Source organism: Peromyscus leucopus, chromosome X, assembly GCF_004664715.2.
Source record: "Peromyscus leucopus breed LL Stock chromosome X, UCI_PerLeu_2.1, whole genome shotgun sequence".
Classification (NCBI taxonomy): domain Eukaryota; kingdom Metazoa; phylum Chordata; class Mammalia; order Rodentia; family Cricetidae; genus Peromyscus; species Peromyscus leucopus.
In genome coordinates this window covers 14,346,958-14,360,395 of record NC_051083.1, presented here as the reverse complement: position 1 = coordinate 14,360,395, position 13,438 = coordinate 14,346,958, and positions in this window count along the sequence as shown.

Sequence of the window (13,438 nt, the reverse complement as noted above, 5' to 3'; positions counted from 1 at the left end):
TAGTTTCTTTTGTGGCTTTCCTAAAGTAATAATGATAGTTCCCTCATTACATTTAATTCTTAAAATATAGATTTTTATCTTGATTGCTGAGACCTATAATTGTCACATATGGTATGAGGTAAGTGGTTTTTTTTTTCTATGCATCTATGCATTGGTGTTTTGCCTGCATGCATGTCTGTGTGAGGGTGTTGGATTCCTTGAAACTGGAGTTGCCGACAGTTGTGAGTTGTCTTGTGGGGACTGAGAATTGAGGTCCTCTGGGAAGAGCAGCCTGTACTCTTAACCACTGAGTCATCTCTCCAGCCCTAGCTGCTGTAAACTCACACATCCTTTATTAATCGTATTTTTGGTTGACATATTTGCATATATATGGGATGAGGGACATATTTTGGTTCATTGGCTAATGATACACAAGATTCATTGGGTTTGGGGACAAAAAAGCTCAAAAACAACTTAAGAAAAGCCGGGAAATCGGGCGGTGAAGGGAATCGAACACTGGGAATCGAACCTAAGGTCGCCTACACCAAAACCCAGAACTCTGCCCCTAGGCTACATTCCCAGGGGGCATGGCGGCCTCTCAAATGACATAAAAAAGACTATGACCCAGGCTAAAGAGTACTAGTGAAGTCCAGACTGATAACCTAGCTAAACCCATTTCCCCAGACCTAAGACTCAGAACCCTGTACTTTTAGCTAAGGGACACGAGGATACAAATCGTTAGCAATGAACTGTTTATATAAAAACAGAAAAAAGAGACTTAAATGTGCCCATCTGACAGGTTCAGGACACACAATATCTCCAGCCCCCATCCTTCCTCACTTCACGCCTCACCTTCACAGTTTCTAGGTCTCCATTCTGACTTCCCGCTCATTCACTGGATACTCATGGCCTCTCCAAACCACTGGTTAAGATTTTTTAATCAATCTTGGCTGTAACTCATAATCTCTCCATCTACGAAACTTGTTATAAAAGTGCCAGTATCGTGCATGGGCAGTGGCGGGGCGCGATTCTAATCTGAGCACTCGGGAGGCAGAGGCAGGAGGATCTCTATGAGTTTGAGACCAGCCTGATCTACAAAGCGAGTTCCAGGACAGCCAGGGCTACACAGAGAAACCCTGTCTTGAAAAACAAAAAAACCAAAAACCAAAAACCAAACAAAAAACGGTGACACGAGATAAAACTTGTAAGGACTAAAAGCATGGCTTTTTCTCCTCAGTTTCCTCCCATCCCTCTCACATGTCTCAGAGAACCAAATACTGAGGTCAGCGGAGTGAAATGTGTGAGGGGAAGAAAAGATCAGAAGAGAGCGGGGCTCATGGAAAAGGGAAAGGGGGAATTGAACCCGAGGAGTCAGGCACTGTATCCTAGTACACTGCCTTTAGGCTACTCTCAGGTGTTCACAGAATCTGCCTAAACGGGCTTATGAAGCTGCTGTGACGTATGGTAACGACTCCGGAAGTCAGGGCTTAGAATGTAGCTAGATCCACTTCCAAGGACCCAAGACTCTCGCAACCGGTTTAAACCGCCCCCTTGTGTGAACCCACAGTTCTCAAAACCACAGTAAACTGCCTTTAAGGGACCCAACACTTTGAGAACTCCCCTAAAAATCCTCCTTGTGACCCAACTGACCGTTGGTGGTGTTGATCGCGTGAGGAACGTCAATCATCTCTGCAAAGCCATGTAATGCTTAGGCCCAGTACCTGACACATATCACCTCCTCAATAAATGTCTGTATTCTGTAGATGTTCTGTGTGAGGTCCTGTGTGGAGATAGGTGAGAAGACTGAAGAAATCACCCGGTCCATCACTACTGGATATTTGGGTATTTGTAGCCATAGGAACAATGGCTGCTGTAATATTTTAAAAATGATTTACTTATTTCTAGTTTATGTGCATTGGTGTTTTTGCCTGCATGCATGTCTGTGTGAGGTGTCAGATCCTCCGGAACTGGAGTTATAGACAGTTGTGAGTTGTCATGTGGGTGCTGGGAATTGAGGTCCTCTGGGAAGAGCAGCCCGTGCTCTTAACCACTGAGTCATCTCTCCAGCCCTAGCTGCTGTAATCTCACGCATCCTTTATTAATTTTATTTTTGGTTGACATATTTGCATATATATGGGATGAGGGACATATTTTGGTTCATTGGCTAATGATACACAAGATTCATTGGGTTTGGGAACAAAAAAGCTCAAAAACAACTTAAGAAAAGCCGGGAAATCGGGCGGTGAAGGGAATCGAACACTGGGAATCGAACCTAAGGTCTCCTACACCGGAACCCAGAACTCTGCCCCTAGGCTACATTCCCAGGGGGCATTACGGCCTCTCAAATGGCATAAAAAAAGACTATGACCCAGGCTAAAGAGTACTAGTGAAGTCCAGACTGATAACCTAGTTAAACCCATTTCCAGAGACCTAAGATTCAGAACCCTGTACTTCTAGCTAAGGGACACGAGGATACAAATCGTTAGCAATGAACTGTTTATCTGAAAATGGAAGAAAGTGACTTAAGCCCCAGTGCCTGCTATGAGCTGTTTGAACAGAAGCAGAAGGAAGGCTATGGGGACGCGACCCTGTTTGATGAGGTCAGACCAGACCAGCTCATTTCTAATGGGAGGGAGTCCAGAACCATCTCTCAAGTCCCGGCTGATGAGAACTTGCGAGAGCAGAATGATTATGTGGAGAAATGCATTAGCCTGAACCGCACCCTCCTAAAGAAGGAACTGGGCCTGACGGACAAAGACATCATTGCCGTCCCACAGCTCTTCTGCCTGGAGCTGCTGACAAACGTCCCCTCCAACCAAAACTTCACAAAACACTGTGCATGGCCGTCCTTCCCTGACATGCTGCAGATGATTGTGTTGGGCAGGAATCTAGGGATCCCCAAGCCCTTTGGGCCCCTAATCAAGGGCACCTGCTGCCTGGAAGAAAATTTTAAATTCTAAAATAATAATTAAAAAAAAGAAACTTAAATGTGCTGATCTGACAGGTTCAAGACACACAGTATCTCCAGCCCCCATCCTTCCTCACTTCACGCCTCACCTTCACAGTTTCTAGGTTTCCATTCTGACTTCCTGCTCATTCATTGGATACTCATGGCCTCTCCAAACCGCTGGTTAAGATTTTTAAATCAATCTTGGCTGTAACTCATAATCTCTCCATCTACAAAACTTGTTATAAAAGTGCCAGTATCGTGCATGGGCAGTGGTGGGGCGCGATTCTAATCTGAGCGCTAGGGAGGCAGAGGCAGGAGGATCTCTATGAGTTTGAGACCAGCCAAAAACCAAAAACCAAAACAAAACCAAATAAAATTTGTAAGAACTAAAAGTATGGCTTTTTCTCTTCAGTTTCCTCCCATCCCTCTCACGTGTCTCAGAGAACCAAATACTGAGGTCAGCGGAGTGAAATGTGAGGGAAAGAAAAGATCAGGAGAGGGCAGGGCTCATGGAAAAGGGAAAGGGGGAGGGGGGAGGGGGAATTGAACCTGAGGGCCTAGGCACAGTATCCCAGTACTTTGCCACAAGACCACATTCAGGCTATAACAGAATCTGCCTAAACGGACTTATGAAACTGCTGTGACGTATGGTAACGACTCCGGAAGTCAGGACTTAGAATGTAGCTAGATCCACTTCCAAGGACCCAAGACTCTCGCAACTCTCGCCCCCTTGTGTGAACCCACAGTTCTCAAAACCACAGTAAACTGCCTTTTAAGGGACCCAACACTTTGAGAACTCCCCTAAGAAATCCTCCTTGTGACCCAACTGACCGTTGGTGGTGTTGATCACGTGAGGAACGTCAATCATCTCTGCAAAGCCATGTAATGCTTAGGTCCAGTACCTGACACATATTAACTCCTCAATAAATGTCTGTATTCTGTAGATGTTCTGTGTAAGGTCCTGTGTGGAGATAGGTGAGAAGACTGAAGAAATCACCCGGTGAGTCACTACCGGATATTTGGGTATTTGTAGCTATAGGAACAATAGCTGCTATAATTTTTAAAAAATGATTTATTTTTATTTTATGTGGATTGGTATTTTTGCCTGCATGCATGTCTGTGTGATTGTGTCGGATTCCTTGGAACTGGAGTTACAGACAGTTGTGAGTTGTCTTGTGCATGCTGAGAATTGTACCTAGGTCCTCTGGGAAGAGTAGCCCGTGCTCTTAACCTCTGAGTCATCTCTCCGGCCCTAAGGTAAGTATATTGTTAGCATCTGAATAACAACTTGCTCTACCAAGGCTTTTTGAAACTTTCCCATTGCATTGTCATGGCCTCGTTATTGAAAATTGATTGTCTGCATCTCTATTTTTGTTTCTATCTTCAGTAACTTGTCTTTTTAACTGTACCTGTTTTCTGTTTTGATATTGATCACTTTAAAGTAACCCTTGAAATCAGATAGTGTCTCTTCCAACTTGTTGTCTGTGTCCTAAGACAATATCAGTTACTATAAGGCAGTGGTTCTCAACCTTCTTAATGCTGTGACCCTTTAATACCCTCATGCTGTGGAGACCCAGCAACAACCATAAAATTATTGCTGTTGCTGCTTCATAGCTGTAATTTTGCTACCGTTACAAATCATAGTATAATTTCTGGTATTCAGGATATGTGATGTGTGACTCCTGTGGAAGGGTTGTTTGACCCTCGAGGGGTCGAGACTGGCAGGTTGACAACCAGTGCTGTAGGGCCTGTTTCATTCAGTTCCCTCAAATTTCTCTGTGCATCAGCTGGTGACAACTGATCGCTCAAGTCGGGGAGACTGGTGTTGTCAATTTGATGTCCACTTTCCCGCACCAGGGTCAAAAGGTGAAGTGAATGCAAGTCTGCCATGTGCATATCTTATCTGTCAAGGGTCACATATCTGCATTCCTTTTGCTTTAATGCCCAAGGCAGTTAGCTTGTGTATTTTGTCCGGTTTATGGGAGAAGGATAAGTCCACTTACATAGAGCTGTTATGTCATAGCTGCAAGCAGAAGTTTCTTCACATTCTATTAAACTGTGGTCCTTTCCAAACTTCTATCATTTAAAGACAGGAAAATGAAGGAAGGACCCTGCATGACTTATAAATAAGCCTTAGCACTACCACCACTCTCTCACCTATAAAAAGAGGAAAAATGAGAGAGAGGGGTCAAAGTCATCACAAGGGAACCCACAGAAACAGCTAACTTGGACTCATAGGAATGCGCATACTCTGGACCAACAGCGAGGGAGCCTTTATGGGACCAACCTCTACATATGTGTGACAGTTTTGTAGCTTGGTCTATTTGTGGGAACTCCTAACAATGGGAGCAGGGGCTGTCCCTAACGCTTTGGCTGGCTCTTGGGAACCTATTCCTCATACTGGATTGCCTTGCCCAGCCTTAATGTATGAGGAGGTGCTCAGTCTTACTGCAACTCGATATGCCTTGCTGTGTTGATACCCATGGGAGGCTCACCCCTTTCTGAACAGAAACAGAGGAGGAGTGGATGAGGAGGAGGGTGGTGGGAGGAAATGGGAGGAAAGGACGGAGGTGAAACTGGGTCAGGATATAAAAGGGGGGAAAGGAAGGAAGAATGGAGGGAGGGAGGGAGGGAGGGAGAGAGGGAAGGAAGGAAATTTGAAGGAAGCTCCAGGCAGGGCCAAGGGAATGACCCTCCCTCCCCTACTCAACATCTTGATTACTTGGGATTGGCTGCAGTACTGTTTCTACAATTATTTCCCTCAATACGTATTTAGATATTTTTGGTTTGTTTTGTTTTTTGAGACAGAGTATAACAGCCCTGTCTGTCTGGAACTTGCTTTGTAAACCAGACTGTCCTTGAACTCACAGAGATCTGCCTGCCTCTGCTTCCCAAGTGCTGGGATTAAAGCCATGCCTGGCTTAATTCAATAGATATTTTAAAAAGAAACAAGATTATCATTAATTACCAGTGAAACTGAAACTTTGTAGCCTTATTTGAAAAGTAGCGTGGTCATTTCTGTTAACATTATACATATCTTTCATCTAGAAAATCCAGTTTTGAAGACTATTTCAAAGAATTGAAAATTCCTACATTTAAAGACATTGAAAGATATGAAAACAATGTGAAGAAGGAGAAAGAGATAGAAAGACAGAGAAAGACAAAGTGTATTAAATACACATCAAGAGGGTATACAGGTAGCTAAACAATTATAGAAAATGTCCAATGGAGAACAGCATGCTGCCAGTCAAAAATTGACGAGGAGACGAGTAAGATGACTTAGGAATTGTTTTGAGAAAAGGGAGATACAAGCAAGCTACATAGTAGGAATCCATTTTTATAAAGCAGACACTGATCAAATGAAGTTACAGATGTTTGTTTATCCTATCAATGAGATATATTACATTAATGGTCCCAATTTTATGCCCCTTTCTGTTTCTATCACCTTGCCATGGAACCTCACAATTGTTTCCATGAAGAACTAGAATAACCTTTCCCACCAACTGATTATGTACTTAGACAATAAGATATTATAGATGAAATGGCACAAGAAGAAAAAGTGCTGGCATGATTGAACTTGCCAGCTTGCACTCCACTTTCTCCATGGAATGGCTATTCTTTGCCTGGCCGACTGACTTCAGGAAGAGGAAACACCATTAAGCATAACCTCTGCAGTTACATAGACTAAACCTAGAGAAAAGGCTGAGGCTTATCCTGAAAGTGACCAGCCAAGGGTGACCAAATCTCAGTTGCATTATTATGAATTATAACAGTAAGTAATTACCATATTAAGTCACTCAGTTTGAGGGTAGTTTTTAATGCAAAATTATTAGATGATTCTGTGTGTGTGTGCATGTGTTCATGTGTGTGTGTGTGTGTGTGTGTGTGTGTGTGTGTGTGTGTGTGTAGTCATCTGTGTATGTGCATGCTGTCTTCCTAGGGTTAGGTGTCTGTAGCAGAATGAAAGAACACGTAGAAGGTTAGCCTTGGGTTATGGGGATGCCATGGAGGTTGGAAAGAACTGAGAACAGAGTCAAGCAAAAAGTGAAACCTACATAAATCAATTTATAAATAAGAGGAGTTCTCAAAAAATACAATTATAAATGATTAAAATCCCACTTATATACCGTAAACGGTTGAAAAATACCCTCCAAAAAGATACATTCACTTTTTAATCTCTATTTATTTAGACATGGTAGCTAATATAACAAGACAGATAAAGATAGACAGCTCTTGGCTGGTATGACTGCTCATAGTGGATGTATTCACTCACTTGATATGAGCTCATTTGGAATAAAGATCCTTTCAGATGTAATTAAGGCAACAGTCTCCATATGAGGTTATCCCAGATTAGTATGGAGCTCAAATCCAATGGCTAGCTCCCTATAAGACACGGAAAGGACACAGAGGGCCAGGGCATGTGACAACCGAAGTAGCATTAGGGTGATGCATATATAAGAAGCCACCAGAGCTCAAGAGGAGGAAAAGAGATTCTCCCTTAGAAACTCCCAGGGGAAAAAAAAAAAAAAACATTGAAAACTTGAATTTGACCCTTTGGCCCCACAATGTGGAGAGAATAAATTTCTGTTGTTTTAAACCACCAATTTTATGTGTCATGTTATGGCAACCCTAAGGAACCCCTATAGACTATATGTGAGATATTCATCAGTAAATATGTTCTTCAGCTGTATGTCTCAGAAAATTAAGCATAGTAGCTTAAATAAATAGAGATAAATTTTTTCTAATATAACAAGACAGATAAGGGTAGACAGCTCTTGGCTGGTATGACTGCTCATAGATGTCATTTACACATCATTTACACATCTCCCAGAACTCATGTTTTTTTTTTCCCCATATGTGTGGCTATTTTCCTTATGATGATAAATGGGCCTGAAATATGCAGCTGATTTATTGTCAGTAGGATGGGACAATGGCAAAAGATATATTCCAATATTGTCTGTCCTGTTTTACAAATTTTTCTACAAAGCCAAGAGAAATTTCTTCCTTCATCTCATTGGCCAGACATGACCTCTCTGAGCAGCAAAGTGACATAAATGTGTTGGATTGTTTTTAGATTTGTGTTATATTTGTTTTTGTTTTGTATGTGTGCACACACATGTGCAGGTGTGGGCGAACAAATGCCATGGCATGTGTGTACATAAAGGTCAGAGGACAACATCCTGGAGTCAGTGCTCTCCTTCCACCAATGGGTCATCTGGCTTGGTGGCAGGTGTATTTACTCACTGAGGCAGCTCAGGGACTCAAGAGTCTGCAGTCTGAGCCAGTGTAGTTTCATGATGGGTTAGATGAAAAGTTAGAACAGACAGGCACCAGAAATGCACAAGGGAAAAATGCAGCTGGCCTCAATTAGACAGAAATACGCAACATAAATAAGTTACATGGAAAGATTGCAAAGAGGAATAGGAAAGAGGTAGGTTCAAGAAAGAGAGTGGAGATAAGATAGTGAGAAAGAGATTTAAGGTGTGCCTGCTGAACTCGGGAAATACAGCTAACAACAAAAACAATAGAGAAATCCAAACCACTCTTAGAATGTTGACAATGAACTGTAGGTGACAGTGATTGTCAGTATAGGCTGAGTGATTATAACAAATGTACTACAACAGTTCAGGATGTTTCTAGCAAAAGAAACTGTGCAGAGTGTGGACAGAGTGATGTATGGAAACTACTTTCTGCTGAGACTTTAACATTGCTTGAAAAAATGAAGTCTACATTAAAACACAGGCAGTGGTAGTTTGCGCCTTTAATCCCAGCACTTGGAAGGCAGAAGCAGGCAAACCTCTGTGAGTTTGAGGCTAGTCTGGTCTACAGAAGGAGTTCCAGAACAGCCAGGGCCACACAGAGAAACGCTGTCTCAAAAAAAGCAAAAAACATAGAACATCTAGAAAAATACAGAAGATGATAATACCACCAAAATACCCACAGATCAATTTTAGCAAATGTTAACATCTTTCCTGTGATTAAAAAAAAAAAATCTTAAAAAAAAAAACAAAGTCTTTTGGATTGTTCAAAACTAAATCTGAGTTCAAAGCCAGTCTGGTATAGTGAATTCTAGGCCAGCCAGGGTTATATAGTGAAACTATGTTTCGGGGGGTGGGGGAGAAAATATTATTTTTGTGAGCTAGAGAGATAGATGGCTCACAAGTTAAGAGGACTTATTATTCTTGCAGGGGACCCAGGTTCAATTCCCAGCACCCATATGATGGCTTATAACGATCCATAATGCCAGTTCCAGGAGAATTTGTTGCCTTATTCAGATGTCCTCAGTCACCAGGTCACACATCCAGGCAGAACACTCATACACATATAAATAAATAAATCTAAAAATATTAAGACACAGCTGACTTGAAAAAGAAAATATAGAATAGATGTTACTATATTAGAAACAAGAAATATAAAAACAGTGTGATAAATGTGCAATATTAATTGTACAAAGATAAAAACATGAAAGGAAATGGAGTGAAGAAGAGAGACAGAGGAATGTTAGTTACAGGGAAAAAGAGTAAACTAAAGTAGAAAAATATTCAGTGACACAACTAAAGGAAACTGTTTTGAAGTAAAGGGAGACATGAATTTATAGGTTTCAAAGGTATGTCAGTTCAGGGGCAAAGCTGAGTACACCTAGTAAATAATGATCTACTGCTGAAGTCACTCAGCTTCGGGGACTACATCCCATCTTAGAAACAGCCATAAAGCAAGGTTGGAACAAAAGAGGAAGGCTGCAGACTTCTCCACAGCATCGTTCAACAAGTGTGGATACTCAGGCTTTCAGACTTCTGAAGGAAATGTGATGTTGTCTGGGTGTATGTGAAAGGTGTTTTCAAGTATACAAAAACGGCTGGGTGGTGGTGGTAGCGCATGCCTTTAATCCCAGCACTCAAGAGGCAGAGGCAAGCAGATCTCTGAGTTTGAAGCCAGTCTGGTCCACAGAGAAAGTTCCAGGACAGCTAGGGCTACAAAATGAGACCATGTCTCAAAATATTTTATATAGATATAGATATAAAGATATACATATATATATATATAGAAAATATATATTTGTGTATTTGAACTAGGAAGATACTACATCCAATAGCTCTTTTTGCAAAAACTCATCTGATTAAAAGATCCAGCTGACCAAAAGATAAAACTCAGGGAATGAGGGGTCTAATAAAATCCAATTGCCAAAAAAAATTTGAGATGTGCCTATGTAAATTAAAAAATCATCAAAAACATTGCAGAAGAAGGGAAACAAAGTTTAAAAAGTCACTAAGATTAAAATCTGCTAATCCTTGGTTAAAACAAAACAAAACCAACACAAAAAAACATTAGGATGGCAAAGAGGATGTTCATTGATAAAATGTGGATCTCTGTTGAGCTGAGTCATTTTGCTCTCTCCCATAAAATTTCCTGTGTTGAAATCCTAACAGCCAAAGTAGTAGTATTTGGCACTGATACTTTTGGTATTTAATTAAATCATGAGTTCACATGATAAGACTCGTGCTATTATGAGAAAAACATTATTAAAAAGATTTTTTAAAGTGTGTCTTCAATTTCAATACATTGTCCACAGTCAGATGTATATTATTAATGATCCAATAGTAGATTCACAGCAATGCTAACACTAGTTTCCATTCTTTTAATAGAAAGAATAAGGTATATTACAAGTTTTCAGTAATTTAAATATAACACACTTATCAGTTCCAGTTGCCATCAGATTGTAGGATCTGAATAGTCTTATGTTACAATAGGAAAGTGCTCCAATTTTAACTGTAAGATGTCAATAATTATTGATAATATGGCCTCTTCCAGAGATATTATAATATGACTTAGGTTCAATAAAATGAAAATATGTATTAGTACTGAGGGATAAAGCATAAGCAAAGAAAATGTTAATAAATACACCAAAGTAGAAATCATATAGTAGATATTTTCTGACTGCAATATGATAAAAACTTGCTACTAACAAACAGAAATTGAGCCCACTTTTATTACAGCCACCCCCTTTCATCTGTGAGAAATGTTCTAAGACTCAGTAGATGCCTAAAACCTCAGACAGTTTTGAACTCTCTATACGTTATATTTTTCCTATGCCTATATAACTATGATAAAGTTTAATTTATAAATTAGTGCAATAAGATTAACTACAATAAGTAATAATAAAATAGAACAACATACTGTAAATATGTTGCTGCCAGTAAGCATGACTACCCACAGACTTGCAGACTGGCTCATTACTAGTAAAATACAGAACTGAAACACTTTCCATCTGATAACCAAGATGGCTAATTAATGAGTAAAAGAGAGATTCATCACAGTATGGGTGCATTGCAGAGAGGGATGAGTCACAGCTCAGGAGGAATGGCCAGGAAGGCATGAGATTTCATAAAGCTGTTCAGAATGGCATGAATTATTATATGGCAATTTTTTCACTTAATGTTTTTCATCCATGGCTGACTAATAGCAGCTGACTAAAAGTTTGGAAAACAAAACCATGGCCAACAGAAGACTATAGTATAGGACTTCTAAAACACCAAAGTAACTATTAGGCTAAAGAATATAACAAAGCCATTCATAGAATCTATGTAATGAAGAATTATTAGAACAACTACACCAATAATCAGAGAAAATGCTATAGCCTTAAAAATCCTTCTTAACTAAATATGAAAGATGGGAACAAATGATTAGAGAACTCACTTAAGAAGCTAAAGATCAAGCCAGGCAGTGGTGGCGCACCCCTTTAATCCCAGCACCTTAGAGGCAGAGGCAGGTGGATCTCTGTGAATTCGAGGCCAGCCTGGTCTACAGAGCAAGTTCCAGGACAGGCTCCGAAGCTACACAGAGAAAACCTGTCTCAAAAAAACCAAAAAAAAGAAATGAAGCTAAAAATCAGCAAAGAAAACAGAAATGAATCAATTCCTTAGATAAATAAAATTATAGTAAATAAAACAATTAAAGAATTCATAGATATATTAAATATCAATTCCTTAGAAAAAGGACAAAACGAAGGCAGTGTAAACAACAAGAAAGAAAAGGATTAACAAGAAACAAAATCTACGGACTTGATCATAATCCTGACTTTCTCAGGGTCCCCAAAGATTCCAGTGCCCCCATTCAACAGGAAGCAGTCAAGAGAAAAACATTCCCAAGAGATGAGTTATGGATGTTTGTCATCATTTGGTGTGGGGCATTGTTATTTGTTACGGTCAGGAAAAAAGCAAAACAAAGGAGTTAGTTTGAAGGATCTCTTTCTGAAGGAAAAAACAGGGATATAATATAGAAATGATGAGATAAAAGGGTAGATTAGCCGGGCAGTGGTGGCACATGCCTTTAATCCCAGCACTTGGGAGGCAGAGCCAGGTGGATCTCTGTGAGTTTGAGGCCAGCCTGGGCTACAGAGTGAGTTCCAGGAAAGGCACCAAAGCTACACAGAGAAACCCTGTCTCAGAAAAAAAAAGGGGGGTAGATTATAGAATCTACTTTAATACAAAAAGCAACTATTAATCTCAAAATATTTTACATTAGTATGGATTTTGGATTATTGATATAAATTTAAAGTTATTTATGTTATACTGTATGTAAGTTTCTACTGTTGTTTGGGGTATTGTACTTATGCACCTCATTTAAATGTATATTTAATGTATATATGTATATATAATGTATAATTAAGAAATACAGGTTAGTAATTAGTCAACTATAATAATCAAACTTACAGTCATGTTAGGTATGTTTTCAGAGTTTAACAGATATATTTAGATAGATTAGATGGTCTTAAAACACTTCAAAGACCTACAGAATATGGAGAACAATTAATAGAAAAGCCAAGGTGCCTATTTTCCTATATTCTATTTGGATAAAGACAATCAACACTTGTATAAATTAGTAAAGATAACTACAGACTGTGATTAATACTATAAGGGACATCAGGAGGATAATGGGATCTTCAATAATGCTAATGGAGATTTGTTTTAGATAGGGTGGTTAGAAAAGACCTCTGTAGACAGGCAGTGGTGATGCAAGCATTTATCCCAGCACTCAGGAGGCAGAGGCAGGCAGATCTTTGAGTTTGAGAGGCCAGCCTGGGCTACAGAGTGAGTTCCAGGACAGACAGCCAAGGCTGTTACACAGAGAAACCTTGTCTTGAAAAATCACAAAACAAAACAAACAAAAAAAGAAAAAGAAAAGATCTATGTGACTTGTGATCTAAAGATAAGGAATGAAACAGCAATACACAAAATATTAATAGATGACCAGACAAAGACAAAGGAGTTGAAAGTGATAGATTGAGACAAGTTGTTATTAATGTGAGGCATTGTTAGAGTCCATTAGGTTTCCTGGTGGCTTTACCCAGCAGGTCTGTATAAAGAGGATGATTGGACCATGGGCCTGAGTGCATGTGGCTGTGCTGTGGGGAGGTCTTTTTGATCCACCCCTTGGCATTCCTATAGATACCCTAGGGCAGAGACAGTCAGAGCCTGATAGATTAGGACCCAGGCCCTCCTGAGGCTATCC